At 42.3% G+C, this 16,948-nt stretch overlaps 1 long non-coding RNA gene across 1 annotated transcript; it reads right to left on the bottom strand.

Moving 5' to 3' along the window:
- Positions 1 to 709: 709 nt before the first annotated feature.
- Positions 710 to 3,803, bottom strand: LOC122896946. Its single transcript, XR_006382448.1, has 3 exons — positions 3,370 to 3,803; positions 821 to 937; positions 710 to 736 (listed from the first exon to the last, which is right to left on the bottom strand). It is a non-coding gene; the product is annotated as an uncharacterized LOC122896946 (long non-coding RNA).
- Between the last annotated feature and the right edge of the window lie 13,145 nt (positions 3,804 to 16,948).

Genomic DNA, 16,948 nt, shown 5'->3' on the forward strand with positions numbered 1-16,948 from the left:
AATAAATAAATAAAATCTTCAAAAAAAAAGATTATACAGAACAAGATGAGCAGAACTTCTGCAAGGCTAAAGGGGTCTTTTCCAAAAGCCTTGCAGGGGCACCTACATGGCTCAGTTGGTTGAGCATCAGACTCTTGGTTTTGGCTCAGGTCATGATCTTGCAGTTATGGGATCCAGCCCCAAGTAGGGCTCCATATTCAGTGCAGATTCTGCTTTAGATTCTTTTTCCTTTCCCCTTTGCCTCTCCCTGCTCACTCACTTTTGCGCTCTCTCACTCAAATAAACAAAAATCTTTTTTAAAAAAGCCTTGCAAAGAGGAGTTAGCTTATTTGTATTTCCCTTGGTTGGATGCAGGGAAACAAATAATAAATAGGGAAGAACAAATCGAAGTTTCTGGTGTCAGATCCAACAGCCAGAAAGGCTCCCTTTTTGCAATAGATTAGAAAGAAAGGGAGGAAATAGGGTAAGAAGCAACAGCAAGAAAAAGGTATACAGGTCTGGTCCAATCATCTTGGGAAAGCGGTCTCCTTCAGCTGTCGTCTGCTTCAATTCCTGGAAATCTTTATTTCCAGGTACTCAGGGGATGTGCAGATCTAGTCAGGGTTTGGCGCTTTCATTAGATGTGACACACGGGAGGCTGCTTGGCTGGCTCAGTCAGAGGAGTGTGCAACTCTTGATCTCGGGGTTGTGAGTTCGAGCTCCATGTTGGGTGGAGAGATTAGTTTAAAAAATACATCTTAAAAAAAAAAAAAAAGGATGTCACACATGGATCCAAGAGTCATTCCTTGGAGTTCCGCAGTACAAGGGTTGGTTACAGTACCTGAAAGGGGCCTTTCCACAGGGTTGAAGAGAGTCTTTCTGTAGCTGTCTTTTCCAATAGATGAAATCTCTGGACTGCAAGGTATGACACTTTAGATCTTTGTCTCCCAGGAACGCACTGTGGAAAGATTGTTCTACTAAAGCGTGGTTATTCTCAACAGAAGCAATTGGGCCTATGCAATATTTAAGTATATCTCCTTTTACCATTTGTAGATCGAAAGAAGCAGGCCATTGGCCATCCTGTGATTATCTCAAAAGGTAAGAGTTTATAGGTTCCAAAGAGGTAGATCTAAAATGTAGGAAAACTAATGGCAGTGCTTTTGGTGGGATTATTGGAAGAGCCTCTACAAATTTTGCATAACAATACCATTAGTGTGTTTGACTTGCCCTGAGGATTAAGGGTAGTAAGCACAGGAGAAATGTTGTAACAATGCCCAAACAACACAAACCTGTTGAAGCAAGTTCTCTGGTCACTATGAAGTTTGAGGAGGAATTCCCCAGGTACAGATGATTTTTTTCTAGTAGGATTTTAGCCACAAAAAAATAGCAGTCCGGTGAGAAAACATACAAACCATTATCAAGACAAATTTATATGCCTGAGATGGAGGAAGCTGAATAAAATCTATCTGCCAAACTTTGATCTATTGGGCAACTTACAGTGTCCAGAAGCAGTGCACACAGGTGTTCCCAAATTATATTTAAAGGCCGGGAGGGCAAGCAGAGTAGGCACTGAGTGGTCTTGTTAACATTTACCCCCAAGTATTGGCTCAAAGGTTTTCATTTTATCAGCAGACCAATGATTGGATACGTATCCAGTAGTCAGTACTAGGAATTTTAGAGTCTATGGCAGCACTGGATTATTATTTGGCCCAACCCAGAGTTTTCTTTTTTTTTTTTTTTTTAATTGAACCAGCAGTTATTAGGATTTCAATATTGTTTTTTCCTTTTCTGGGGCTGATGGTTGGGCATCTCTAGTCAATTTTTCTAGATTATCATTTGGGGAGGGGGAACATCCCTTTGGCCATGACAGAGGTTTGGCTGTTGGTTCCTTCAAGAGCAGCATTCTTTGCAGAAATATCAACTAGGTGGTTTCCTCTGGCCTCCAAGGAATCCGGCTTAGAATGCGCAGGGACCTTAATACTGGCCAAAGCATCTGCCAATTGTATGGCATCTAGTAATTGCTGAACATAAAGGCCATTTTTAATTTTGTCCCCACTAGAAGTGAGGAAGCCTCACTGTTTCCTTAGCATTCCAAAGTCATGAGCTACTTCAAAGGCCTACCTACTGTCAGTACAGATATTTGCAGTTTTGCCCTTGGCTAAAATGCAGTCCGAGCAAGAACAGCCTGTTGGGCCAGGATAGCTGAGGGCAAAGATGCTGCCTTAACGGCTTTAAAAAAAACCTGTAATAGCATACGAAACATCATATTTACCATTTCCACCTTTAAAATAAAAACTATTGGTAAAAGTCTGCCTTATGCAAAGGAGCTTTCTGTAAGCCATCACAGGGAGTCTGACAGTCATGAAGAGTATTGTCTACAGAGAAGGAAGAATGGTGGCAAGGTTAAGATTAGTACAGCAAGAAAGTCTGGAATCCAATTTTTCACAGCAGCCAGCTAGCCTAAGAAAACCTTACAACTGGCTTCATTTTGGGAAGTTCAGGATGCCATGAAGACTGTTTGGATCTATGTGTAGCCTTTGTTCTGAGCTCAGGTGCTGCAAATATCAAACCAGAGTCTGAGCAAACTGCAGTTTCTCCATGGAAACCTTGCGTTCCTTTAAGGCTAACAGCCTAAACAGGTGGATGCTGTCCCTGCAACGCCTGAGAAGGGGATCAGAGAAGCAAGTGCCTGAGTATTGTAATAAGGCAGAACTTCTAGTTAACTTTGTATCTTCTAAATCCACTTTTAAGGTTTGGGAGAAGTAGGAAGGACTTTCAGCAAAACTCTGGGGCATTACTGCCCAGGTACACTGCTCTTCTTCCCCAAAAGGCAAAGAGATAATTGACGGACCTTATCCACAGAGAAATCAATCACAGCTAAAAATCTGATGAAACAAATACAAGATGTTGAAGGGTCATCTAATTCACCGAGCTGGCAATTTTGGTTGTTGCTATCAAATTCTATAATTATCTCTCCCTTTCAGGAGAAAAAAATTCCAATGTTATTTTTCTAAGAAATCTCAGCCCAAAAATTGAATAGGGGCAGAGGAACTAAGAAGAAAAGAATGAGTATCTCTTAAAGGAAACAAGAAGGAATTGGTTTAAAGATAGGAACGGGCTGAGGTTTATTAGCGACCCCCCACTACTTGAACCATTTCAGTACTTCGAGCAGTGGCTGTTTAATAACAGTAGGACTGCGCACTGAGAGCGTAGGTCTCGTGTCGACAAGGACACAAAGAGATTCATCCCCAGTCTGGAGAGTTTCTTCTCCAAGCTGGTAAAGAGGAAGAATTGGGAAAAGCCCCTGTAATTCTTCGGAGTCCTGTAGTTGGGAGTTCGGAGGGCACGGGAAAGGCTGGTTGGAGGGCTGAAGGCACTTGGAACACTTACCTTTGGAACAATCTTTCTTCCTATGTCCAATAATGGCAGAGACCAGGAGGGGGTTGCTTTTGTTTAAGGCGCTTCCATTTGTTAGGGTTGAAAATTAAAGATTTTAGTGGTCTTCCTTGTAGCTGAATTCTCTGGGGTGTGGGTGGGCCACTTTGCTAAAATAACTGAATCTGAAGCAGTTTCCCATTCCATCCTAGTCCTTTTAACTACAAGGGAAAATCCAGATTCAGCCCTTTAATGAACACAGAATTGAAGGGTATCTGAGTGGATTTAACATTCATAGGGAGGCCACAATTTTCCTGAAAAACAGTTTGGAGATGACTGTAACAGTCCTGCAAAGGTTCATGGGGTTTCTGAGTGCAAGCTTCAATCTTATTCCAATCAGCAAGTTTTCGGAAAGCCCTAGGGACTGCCCAGTGAAGCTGTTTAGCAATTGCCCAGCCTGATCATATAAAAAGGCATGGGGTTGGTCTCTCATTTAAAGTTCTAAAGAGGGGCGCCTGGGTGGCTCAGTGGGTTAAAGCCTCTGCCTTCGGCTCGGGTGGTGGTCCCCGGGTCCTGGGATCGAGTCCTGCGTTGGTCTCTCTGCTCCACGGAGAGCCTGCTTCCTCCTCTCTCTCTGCCTGCCTCTCTACCTACTTGTGATCTCTGTCTGTCAAATAGATAAATAAAATTAAAAAAAATAAAGTTCTAAAGATGGGATGCCTGGGTGGCTCAGTCACCTTTGGCTTAAGTGTCTTAAGCACCTGCCTTCAGCTCAGCTCATGATCCCAGGGTCCTGGGATCTAGTCCCACATGCAGCTCCTTGCTCACCTGGGAGCCTGCTTCTTCTTCTGCCTGCCACCCTCTCCCGTGTACCTCCCCCCACCCCGCTTGTGTGCTTGGGGCTCTCTCTCTCTCTGACAAATAAATGAAGTCTTTGAAAAATAAAGTTCTAAAGATTTTTCAGGATCATCCCAATTAGCTGTTTTCATCCAGTGCTGGGCCTGGCCTTCAACAAGCATGTGAACTGGCTCAGATACAAATCTGAGGAAGCTGATTGGTAGATCTGAATGATTACCTTAAATTCCTTGGCAAATCTATGAGGATCTTCAATAACTCCTAGAAAATCTTTCACTATGGCTCCTAGTTCAGCCTTAGTCCAGGGGACATGGGAAAGCAGGAACTTAGCATCAGGATCCTCTTAAGAGCGTAATTTTAAAGGGGCCGGTTTTAATGGGTTCAGAGAAGGGAGAGGGGAGAGGTTCAGAGAAAAAGGGAAGTTCACTGAGAGAATAAGAATGAGGAAGCAGAAGGTATAAAGGATGTAGAGACGGAGACAAAGAGGACAGGGGAGGAAGAAAGAGGCCTGAAAAGGTTTTTTTGTCTGCTTTCAATTGTTTGTTCACCTTGGTTAATTTAAAATGGTATTTTTTTTAAAGAGATGATTTTAGAGTCTTAGATACTCTTGGAAGCTTCAAGATATTAATTGAAATAGGTATCCCATTCAGTTCATTTTATTTTAGAGCTTCTAATTTGGTTCTAAGAAAATCAAGTTTGGGAAGATCCAACGTTCCCCATAACAGCCACTGGAGTCCTAAGTAATTTTTTGTTAAGCTGGTCCAATTACTTAAAAATGCACATGAGGAGGGACCATAGTTTTAAACATAAAACTGGCTGGGGTCCCAGAAGGACGACCCTCCTGAGAGAACTTAGCAGATTGAGAACCCATTACTCAAAAGCAGAGGTTCAGGAAACAGAAGAGTACTCACAAGGAAGGACAACAGTTTCATTAAAAAAATTTTTTTTAAACAGATCCAAATAAAGTCGGAGAGCTCAACCAAAAGGAGGGAGCTCAGATCCGAGAGTAGACTTACCGAACTAAAGGCAAGATGACTCACAGAAGCAGAAAGCACAAGAGACTAACGTAGGTACTTTACATGGTTCTGGGGGTCGTGACTTCCTCAGGGGTTCCTCTCCTTTGGGTCCCATCTGGGTCACCATGTAATGCTGGCCTTAAAAAGCAAAAGAGCCAGTTATTCTACCAGCAAAATGACTTCATAAGGGAATAGAAAGGAACTGAAACTCAAGACAGGAAAACTACAGTGAACCAGGGGCAAATCCAGAAAACTGAGGAGAGGGGCTTGCTTTTAGGAGGGGGAAGGAAGAAGCTAGGAGGAGAAGCTGTTTTGCTGAGTTCTCACTGGCTGGATTGTTGCTGGGCCATGAGAAATTCTTCCTCCTGCTGGGGTGTTACAAGGTAAGCAGCTTCCTCTTGGGGATTGCGAAATATGCTTCTTACAAGCAAGCAGTAATTCATGAGTGCTCCCCCTTCAGGGCTTCCCGACTCAATTTTTAAACTGTTTTTGAAATTTACTCTTTATTTATTTGAGAGCGAGTGAGAGAGATCAAGCACATATGGCTTGTAGGGGCATGTAGGGGCAGAGGGGGAGGGAGAGAATCTCAAGGAGACTCCCCACTGAGCATGGAGCCCAGTGCAAGGCTCAATCTCACAACCCTGAGATCAGGACTTGAGCCGAAATCACAAGTGGGTTGCTTTACTGACTGAGCCACCCAGGTACCTCCTGACTCCATTTTAAATGAGGTTTCCTTTATTTTCACATTTCCCACTTTACAGCCTCTGGACTTTTCCCAAGTCCTTCCTCGCAATCAAAATGTACCTGTTTATTCCCTCTTTACTTGATGTCAGTGATATAATTCAGGGTTAAGGCACAGTAATATTTTGTGGATTTTGTTTCCCACATGCCCCACATAAGAGTTTCAAGGGATGTATTATGAAGAATATTAAATTAACAAAATATTTAGGGACCTAGTTGAACCTGGCATTGGCCTAGATCCTATAGCACTGTATCAAAGAACAGAAAAATTGCCACTGGGGCACCTGGGTGGCTCAGTTGGTTAAAAGTCTGACTCTTAAAAAAAAAAAAAAGTCTGACTCTTGATTTTGGCTCAGGTGGTGACCTCAGGGTCGTGAGATTGAGCACCACATGAGACTCCGTGCTCCATGCTGTCTACTGCTCTCCCTCTCTCTCTCCCTTTGTCCCACCCCCTGCTCACACACTTGCACACTCACCCGCATAAATAAAATCTTCTAAAAATACTTTATAAAAAAAGAAAAATTGCCACACTGGATCTATCCAGCTTACTACCCAGTACTACAAAGGACATGCTCTGGAAAAAACAGAGATGGGGCACCCAGGTGGCTCAGTCGGTTAAGTGTCTGCCTTTGGCTCAGGTCATGATTCCAAGGTCCTAGGTTTGAGAACCACGCCAGGCCCCACGTTCAGTGGGAGACTCTGTTCCCCCTCCACCTTCTCCCTGCTTATGTGTGTGCGCTCGCTCTCTCTCTCTCTCTCTCTCTGAAATAAATAAATTAAAAAAATCTTTTTTTTTAAAAGAAAGAAAAAACAGAGATGGAACATTCAAACAACCTTTCTGGCAGGCTTTTTAGACAAACATAGAAAAGGCTTTAAAAATTTACACACTCTTTGACCTATAATTTTACTCCTAAGAATTTATGCTAAGGAAGTAATAAGAGATACTTCAAAGATGCAAGTGCAATGATGTGTATTACAACATTATTTATAATACTGAAACAATCTAAATATCCAAAATAGATGGCAAGGTAAATAATTTATTCTGTATTCGTATGATAGAATGTTGTGTACATTAAATTCCTATTAACACAAGATTCTTTGGCGACAAGAAAAATCTATTGCTGATTGTGAACATTTTTTTTGAAGATTTTATGTATTTATTTAACAGACAGAGATCAGAAGTAGGCAGAGAGGCAGGCAGAGAGAGAGAGGAGGGAAGCAGGCTCTCCGCTGAGCAGAGAGCCCGAAGCGGGGCTTGATCCCAGGACCCTGGGACCATGACCCGAGCTGAAGGCAGAGGCTCAACCCACTGAGCCACCCAGGCACCCTTGATTGTGAAAATTTTTGTTTTAATTTTATGCATAGAAAAAGACTGAAAGATTTACCTTAAACGTTGAAAATAATGTTTGTATCAAAATGATAGGAATATGAATGATCTTTTTAAAGCTTAATGTTCTAAATTTCCACAAGAAACATTCTTTTTTAATTGGGAAAAAACAATGCAATTGTCTATTTTTTAAATGGAATATTCCCTGAGAAGGACTACTTGTCTTCCTTAAAACATCAAAGAGTAATAATGTTCCCAACTTCTCCTAATGTAGCCATTTATAGTTTTTCATTTGTAAATGTGTTTAACAGTTTTAATCTTTTTCACTTCTGGTAACTTGTGCTATTATTTTTTTTGAAATAATTATACATTCAACAAAGGTTACAAGGAATGTAGAGAGAAGTCCCATGCACTGATTCCTCAGTAGCCCCAATGTTAGCATCTTATACAACTCTAGCGCAATATCAAAACCAAGAAATTGACATTGGTACAATCCTCAGTGCTTATTCAGATTTCACCAGTTATACATGTACTCGTTTGTGTCTGGGTGTTGCGTGTGGGTGAGTGTTTAGCTCTATATAATTCTATCAGATGTATAGCCTTGCATAACAACCACCACAATCAAGATCTAGAACATTTTCATCACAACAAGGATCCCTCATGTTGTACTTTTTAAAAGATTTTATTTATTTGAGAGGGAGAGAGAGAGAGAGGGCATGAGTGGAGGAGAAGCAGATGGAGAGGGACAAGCAAACTCGGTGCTGAGCGTGGAGTCCAACATAGGGCTCGATCCCATGACCCCGAGATCATGACCTAAGCCAAAATCAAGAGTCAAATGCAAAATTTTTAAAAACCAGTATTTTTCCTTATATTAACTGGTACAACTCCTTGCTATCCTTTCTATATTTTTTGCCTGCATCTTTTGATCACCTCTTCATCTGATACCACTTTTGTACTATAATGTCTATAAAGAGAACAGGGAAATAATTTAGTATTTCCCAAGAGTACAGAAAAGTTTTTTTTTGGTTTCCCAACCCATCACTGATTAATGTCACATATATATTCTGGGTTGTTGTCAAATTTGGGAAAACCTCTATCAAATTTGGGAAAACCTCTATATCATTTCTTGTCTATATAAGCTGTAAGATTTTGGGCTATGTCAAGTTTTTTATATAATGACTAATCTTAGATAAGCTTTAGACTTACTGGTTTAAAAGTGTTCCCTCAAGTCATTTCCACACTGGTACAGCACCCATAACTTAAATATATGCAGAAGTGATAGGAAACCACATAAATATATCCTGCTAACCCCAAATAAATATATCTGAAATGCAATTTCTCTTTGGTTGGATCCCCAAAAGAATAGTTCTAGTAGAGGGGCACCTGGGTGGCTCAGTTAAGCACCTGCCTTTGGATCAGGTCATGTTCTCCACATCCTGAGATCCAGACCTACATTGGGCTCCCTGCTTGGCAGGGAGTCTGCTTCTCTCTCTCTCTCCCTCTCTCCTTCTGCCCCTCCTCCCTGTTCATTATCTTTCTCATAAATAAATAAATAAAAATCATAAAAAAAAGAATAGCTCCAGTAAAAACAGAACTCTCCACAGAAAGCAAACAACGGCAGAAAATTTAAAAGGAGCAAAAGTGTTTTCTGGGTTGGATGAAGATAGACAACACTTATTTTTAATACATCTTGTGTCTTCACAAGTAGATTTAAAGTTAATAAAAGTATTCCCCTCTCATATACGTTTACAGTAGTCTAATGTTGTGAATTCCCTTGACAGAATTGGGAAAACCATGTCCCAGAAGAATGAAGCCTCAGAGGAAACCTGCTGGAGCTAATCTGTGGCAGGAAAGCCTTCCCCAGCACTGAATTCTAAACCTGCTCTGTGGCCAAGACTTCTGAAAGGAGGACAGCAAAGACAGAAATCCTAAGGAAAAAACGGGATGGATTTAGCCACACTAAACTTAAAAATACCCATGAGGTTAAAACAAAACCAAACACTAAAAAAAAACCCTAGGGGAAAAAAGTACTTGTTATTCATATTACAAAGGAGAGCACCAATACAGAAATCAATTAAAAATTTTAAAGCATGAGGAATCCAACAGAAAAACTGGCAAAGAACATGTACAGGCCATTCACAAAGAAAGAAATACGCAAAGGCAAAAATTGAAACAACTGCCAAGGAGTTAGAAAAACCAATCCCTCTCACCCTGCTGTTGGGAATATAAATTAGTTCACCTTTATACAAGGCTACTTGACAATATAAAAACAACACTAACGCTTATAAGAAGCTTGCTCTTTGCTAAGTACTCTGTGAAGTGCTTTGCACCGATTAAGTTATTCAATTCTCACTCAGCTTTATTGATATTCAATGTGCATTATTTGTAATAATGAAAACTCTAGACTCCTCAGACCCCCAACAATAGGATTTGGTTAAATGGATCATGGAACCTCTCTATATACAACAGGACTGAAATGATCTGTACTTACCACATGAAAAGCTCTCAAAATATAGTTTGTTTTTTTTCAAAGATTTTATTTATTTATTTAACAGACAGAGATCACAAGTAGGCAGAGAGGCAGGCAGAGAGAGAGGAAGGGAAGGAGGCTCCTGCCGAGCAGAAAGCCCGATGTGGGGCTCAATCCCAGGACCCTGGGATTATGACCCAAGCCGAAGGCAGAGGCTTTAACCCACTGAGCCACCCACGCGCCCTAGTCAAGTTTTTTTTTAAAAGCCTACAGAAGAGAATGTATGATATACCATTTCCATTGTAAAAAAACTGCATGAATAAATACCTATCTACATATGGATATGTATGTAGAAAAATCTTGGGGAGGAGCACCTGGGTGGCTCAGACAGTTAAGCATCTACCTTTGGCTCAGGTCATGATCCCAGGGTCCTGGAATCGAGACCCACAGTGGGCTCCCTGCTCAGCAGGGAGCCTGCTTCTCACTCTCCCTCTGCTGCTCCCCTTGCCTGTGTTCTCTCTCTCAAATAAATAAAATCTTTTAAAAAAAATCTTGGGGATATATAGCAAAATGATGGCAACAGTTATTCCTAGGTGGTGGGATTTTAGATGATCTTGATTTTCTGCCTTACACTTTTCCATGAATGCCTTCTGAAGTTTTGCTATCACTATTCCTGGGCAGCAGGGGTAAGACGGGCTTGAGGGGCACACGACCTGCGGTGTCGTACACAGCTCCATCCTTACAGAAGCCCATGTTTTGTTTAATATTCTACTGTCACGATTTTGAAATTCTAAATAATTCATGAATAAGGGGCCCCACATTTTCAGTTTGCACGGGCTCCTGCAGATTCTGTAGTGGGTCCTGTCAGGAGTACACCTTGCCTCTTCAGCTGTCAGCCTGAAGTGTGGGATCCTGCAACTGTCACCACTCTGAGAACTTGCTGTTTTCATTTTCCTTCCCTCACGCAGAAAGGAAAACCTCTCGACAAGGAGGCTTTGGATTCATTTTTTCCACCGTTGGCTGATTGATCAACCCTCTCCCTGGACAAGGAAAGCCTCTGAGGACAGACTATTTTTCTTCCCTATTAGATTTTAGCTTTACACTCTCTCCCAGCCCCCAATGGGGTGGATCATGGCATTCCTTACAACATCTGCCTATACCTTCCAAAATGCCAATCCTGGCAGGGGAAAAACTTGTTCTTCGGAGTAACACACTCAATCACAGCAACTACTCTAGCGTCAAACACATATGCGTACATTACCTATGTATATTGTCTTTAGGTCATTCAGTAATGAGCCCGTGACTGTGGCCATGAGATTTCCTTACAGTTTATTCCCATCAACTAAGCTTTTCATTGTCACCAACAGTTTCATCTCCACTTGGAGATTTCACTGTGCATGCCTCCCTTTAGATGTTTTGTAAAGATTTATCTTTTGAAAAACTAGCTGCCGGGGCGCCTGGGTGGCTCAGTGGGTTAAAGCCTCTGCCTTTGGCTCAGGTCATGATCCCAGGGTCCGGGGATCGAGCCCTGCATCAGGCTCTCTGCTCAGCGGGGAGCCTGCTTCCTCCTCTCTCTCTGTCTGCCTCTCTGACTACTTGTGATCTCTGTCTGTCAAATAAATAAATAAAATCTTTAAAAAAAAAAAGAAAAAAGAAAAACTAGCTAACCCCCATCCCTAAGAAATCATGCTTTCGAAATGTCAAAATAATATCCTTAACCTCCTTTATCTTTACCTTTGTTTCCTATTTCTAAGGCAGCATCTACTCAGAAGAGGGTCACAGCCCACTAGTGACTCAATTCCCTTTAAAACAGTGGTTGTGACATCTCATCAGAAGTTTCATGAGGTCAACTTATATTACATCCACCAAATATTTTATCTGCATGCTACTTAATCCTTCAAATAAATCCAGTTAACTAGATAAGCATTATAGAAATCACATCTCCTCTAAGAAATTCTTTTGGTCCAAATATCTTCTACTAGCTTTTCTGACAGGAAAGTCAAAATTCCCAGTTCTTGAATCACCTCTGTTGTGCCACACTTACCACATAAACAAAAAAAAAATCCAATTCTGGATATTTCCAAATACACATAAAAGTATAAGGAATGATGCAATTAAGTTCCCGGTATCCATTACTCACCTTCAGCAATTACATTCTGCCAATCTCAATCATCACTTTTTAATTTTGTTTCTTGATTTAGAGGAAATTTTGAGCATTGGGTTCTCACTAGGAATACAGCCAAATTCATAGTCTCACTTGAAATAAAGCTGTCACCTCAGTAGCAGTTATCTAGTTAGAATCTAAACGCATTCCCCCTTCCCAGATTCCCCATCTCTAACCAACCTGCTCCCCAACTCCCCCTCTTCCTACCCCTAAGCTACAACTGGCATTTGTCCCAGCTAACTGATCTAATGATCTAATCCTTTCTCCTTTCAACTATGGGAACACGGGACAGGGAGACTTAGAGAACACATTTGTTCAGCATTCTGCAGAAGAGGCAAAATTGCCTTCTGACCCATGCATCCCAGGGCAATTCCATTTCACTTCTTCACCTTCTGGAGAGGTGAACAAATAACAGCTTAAGAACAAAAAAAATATTTTTGGAACTTTTGTTCAGAGATCTGTTTAGGGGCGCCTGGGTGGCTCAGTTGGTTGAGCTTTCCACTCTTGGTTTCGGCTCAGGACATGATGTCACGGGTCCTGAGAAGGACCCCCATTGGGCTCTGTGCTCAGCGGGGAGTCTGCTTGAAGAGTCTCTCCCTCTGCCCCTCCCCCAACTTGTGCACACAGGGATGCGGCTGCTCTCGAATAAATACATTTTTTAAAAAGATCTGTTTAAAAGTATGCTATGTCTATGCATGAGAAAGTGAGTATTAAGCAAAGAAGGCAAGAACAGCAAGGTTCAGAGGGACTAAGATGGAGAATTAAGTTATGGGTCTCGCAAAAGGAAGCAATACTTCTGGGCTGCCTCTGACACTTGATCTCCTTTATCTTCCCAACAATTTCAGGTACAACTGAATTCCCATTTTACATATGAGGAAACTGAGGAAACTCAAACGTCAGAAATCCTGTGGCTCCAGGCACCCAGTCTGTGAATGCTGGAGGAGGAATTCAATCGTATGTGACTCCGAAGTCATGCTCTTTCTACCTAAGCAGTGGGCTTGGGAGCACTGGGCAGTGGCACAGGACATTTGTCAGGATCCCCAGGACAATCTCTTTTGAGGGCTCAGCCTGCAAACAAATGCCACTTTGTAATGAGACTTTCTCTCTTTCTCACCAGATGGTCCCCTAAATTAGTTGAAGCCTGTGGGCCTTAAATATAAAATAGGCGGATGCATGTTGATTATAATACTGCAGCTTGGTTTCCATCGCAAGTGTTAGGCTTAAAATGTAAGAATGTGATTGACTTATAGCATTTTCTTTTTAAAGGATGAAAGTTCCTTGCGTTTGATCAACCCAGCCCCTGGAAGCCTGGCTGCTGCTCTCCATAACACAGAGAACGACACCCAGGCAGGCGCCCGAAAGCAAGGGTACCATAGCCATCTGCCTAGGACAGGCCTGAGCCACACGACTTTGACCTAATCCACACTGCTGATGTTGCCCCTCGGAGGCCCATGGGAGGCAGTTTGTGCTCTTCCTCCCTTGGCCAGACTAGGCAAGTTGTGTTTCCTCAAGAAGCCCCCCGCTTGCTACAATATTATCCACCTAGCTCCTTCTTTGCCATCAGCATTACCTGACCCTGCCTGGATCTAGAAGCTGATCCATCTGGACTGGACATCCGCCCCTTTCTTCCCCACTGAGCTGGAGGGGAAAAGAGGTAGCTTTAAAACCTGCTTCTCTTTTACTCACACTTAGTATGCCTGTTTTGTCTGGATGTAAAGGCCCACTCACCTACAGCTAGGAAAAATTCTGCTCTCCTATCTAACTTTGGAACTGAGAAATCAGTCTTTGTTCAGACACGCTTCTCTACAAAGCACGGCAGCTGGGGTGGAGTGGTGGCAGCAGAGAGGCTGCGGGAGCCAGGAAGGGAGAGGAGGAAGGCAATGCCTAGCGGAGAGGAGCAGTCGCCTCAGGGAAGGGAGACGTTATCACAGGGTCCAGCAGGCAGCAGTAAGGGAGATGGTTCACGATTCAGGAAGAAGGGAGAAGGGGCTAAGTACCAAGCACTATGCTAGATTCTTTACATATACCAAGGAAGGTGGGACCAGAAATGAGGAAAAATTTTTGAACGCTAGGACACGGATTTAGGCAAGAAGTAATGAAGGACTTAGTAGAATGATAGCAGTTTGAATGGAAAAGAAAGAAGAAATAGGATTCACTGTGAGAGGAGTTTCAGCCTAACTTACCAGTTGACTGGGTGTAGAGGTCAGGGAAGAGGAAACCAAGAAAGCTTTGGGTTTTCATAATAAGTGACTGGGAAGGGGCGCCTGGGTGGCTCAGTGGGATAAGCCGCTGCCTTCGGCTCAGGTCATGATCTCAGGGTCCTGGGATCGAGTCCCGCATCGGGCTCTCTGCTCAGCAGGGAGCCTGCTTCCTCCTCTCTCTCTCTGCCTGCCTCTCTGCCTGCTTGTGATCTCTCTCTGTCAAATAAATAAATAAAATCTTTAAAAAAAAATAAGTGACTGGGAAGACAGGGGACATTAATAGGAAAATGATTGTCAGGAGATAGATGTAGACGAGGTTGATCAATTTGGCTTGGGACCTATCTGATCTTTAAAAAAATTTTTAAAGGTTTTATTTGAGAGAGAGAGAGAGAGAATGAGAGAGTGGGAGGAGGGGCAAAGGGTGAGGGAGACAGAGAGGGAAAGAATCTCAAACAGACTCTGAGATAAGTGTGGCTCCCAACAGGAGGCTCAATCCCACAATCCTCAGATCATGAGATGAGCTGAAACCAAGAGTCTGATGCTCAACCGACTAAGCCACCCAGGTGCCCCTTGAAAAAAAAAATTTTTAAAGAGTTTATTTATTCATTTGACAGACAGAAATCACAAGTAGGCAGAGAGGCAGGCAGAGAGAGGGGGCGGGGAAGCAGGCTCCCCGCTGAGCAGAGAGCTGATCCCACAATCCTGAGATCATGACCTGAGCTAAAGGCAGAGGCTTTAACCCACTGAGCTACCCAGGTGCCCCTGAAATTTTTTATAATACAAATTTTCAAACATAGAGAAAAATTAAGGAAATAGGATATTGAAGTCCCATGTACCCATTACCTAGCTCGACAATTATCAATTTATGGCCAATCTTGTTTCATCAATACCCTTACCTATTCCTCCTTTCCCCAACTAGATTATGTTGAAATAAATCTCAGATACATGAGACCATCCATAAACACTTCAGTATGTATTTCTAAAAGATATTCTTAACATAGACACATAGAATTATCTTACCTAAAAGAAATTAATCATCAAATACTTAATGTCATTGATAAGTATCCAAATTTCCTCTCCTTGTTTATTTATAATTGATTGGCTAAAATCAGAATCCAGATAAACAAGACCCACTGAATGTAAGATTCTGTCTAAAACTGCCATGTAGACATATCAAACAGGCAACTAAAATTTCAGGTCCAAAACTCAATGAAGAGGTAGAGGCCAGGGATACAGATTTAGAAATCATCTTCCCAGAGGGATAATGAAACTATTTGAATAAATGAAGCTGAGTAGATACCACAGAAGGAGAATATAGCAATAAGAATGGCTCAAGGATAAAACCTTGGGGAACAACTACATTCAGGAAGAAAAGAGCCCCCTGGGATGGGGATGGGAGTAGTTTGAGAAAGAAGTGAAAAGCTGAAAAAGAAAACAAGATAGTGATATCACCGGAGCCAAGAAATGAAAGCATTACACAGAGGGAGAACCACGTAATTGTGCTCGCTTCATGTTTTCCATCAAAAGAGTCTTGGGCTGGGGCACCTGGGTGGCTCAGATGGTTAAGCACCTGCCTTCAGCTCAGGTCATGATCCCAGGGTCCTGGGATCTGTCCCATGTAGGGCTCCCTGCTAAGTGCAGAGCCTACTTCTCACCCTCCCTCTGCCATTCCCTCCACTTGTCCTCTCTGGCTCTCTCTCTGTCAAATAAATAAATTATATATATATTATATATATATATATATATATATTTTTTTTTTAAAAGAGTCTTGGGCTAAATCTCAGTCCTTGCTCTACTGTGTGACTTTCTAGCTGTGCTATACATTAAACAAATCATATCTGTAAACCTAACATTCTTTGAATGTAAAAAGCAGGTAAGACCAGTCCTTCCCATTAAAAGGCTGTGTAAGGATCAAATGAGAAAGGGATCCATGTGAAGAAGGCCTTTTTTACTGCAAAGTATTGGACAAATATGAGAGGCTATTCACTCAATACATCTTTACTATTTTTATTAATGTGAAAATATACCTTAACTGCTGAAGGGAAGGTTAAGTTTCTAATATTAAAAAATGCTGAATTCCAAAGGCCAAAATTCTTCTAGAGTCTCATACTAGCTAGCTCTTATGAGCATCTACTGTCTACTGGGCACTGTTCTAAATCCTCCAAATAGGGACAGGGGCACCTGGGTGGCTCCGTCAATTAAGAGTCTGCCTTCAGCTAGGGTCATGATCTCAGGTCCGGGATCTAGCCCCACATCTGGCTCTCTACCCAGCAGGAAGTCTGCTTCTCCCTCTACCTCTGCCCCCTCCCACTGCCCCTGCTCATGTTCACTCTCTTTCCCAAATAAATAAAACCTTTTAAAAAATAAAATATATCCTCCACATACCTTAACTCATTTGAGCCCCTCAAAATCATATGAGATAGGTACTATCATGAGTCTTGTTTTACAGATGCTGAAGCTGAAGCTGAAGCTGAGAGGAGTGAACTAACTTGCCCCAGGTCACACAGCTCGAAAACCGGTGAGCCAAAGCTCAAGCCAAGTCTTTCCTATGCCCGAAACTGACCTCTTAGTCACTACACCAAAGTTCCTCTTAAAAATAGGTCTTGAGGGACGCCTGGGTGGCTCAGTTGGTTAAGCAGCTGCCTTCGGCTCAGGTCATGATCCCAGTGTCCTGGGATCGAGTCCCACATCGGGCTCCTTGCTCGGCAGGGAGCCTGCTTCTCCCCCTGCCTCTGCCTGCCTCTCTGTCTGCCTGTGCTCTCTCCCTCTCTCTCTGACAAATAAATAAATAAAATCTTAAAAAAAAATAGGTCTTGAAAG

The sequence above is a fragment of the Neovison vison genome, chromosome X, assembly GCF_020171115.1.
Source record: "Neovison vison isolate M4711 chromosome X, ASM_NN_V1, whole genome shotgun sequence".
Taxonomy (NCBI): Eukaryota; Metazoa; Chordata; class Mammalia; order Carnivora; family Mustelidae; genus Neogale; species Neogale vison.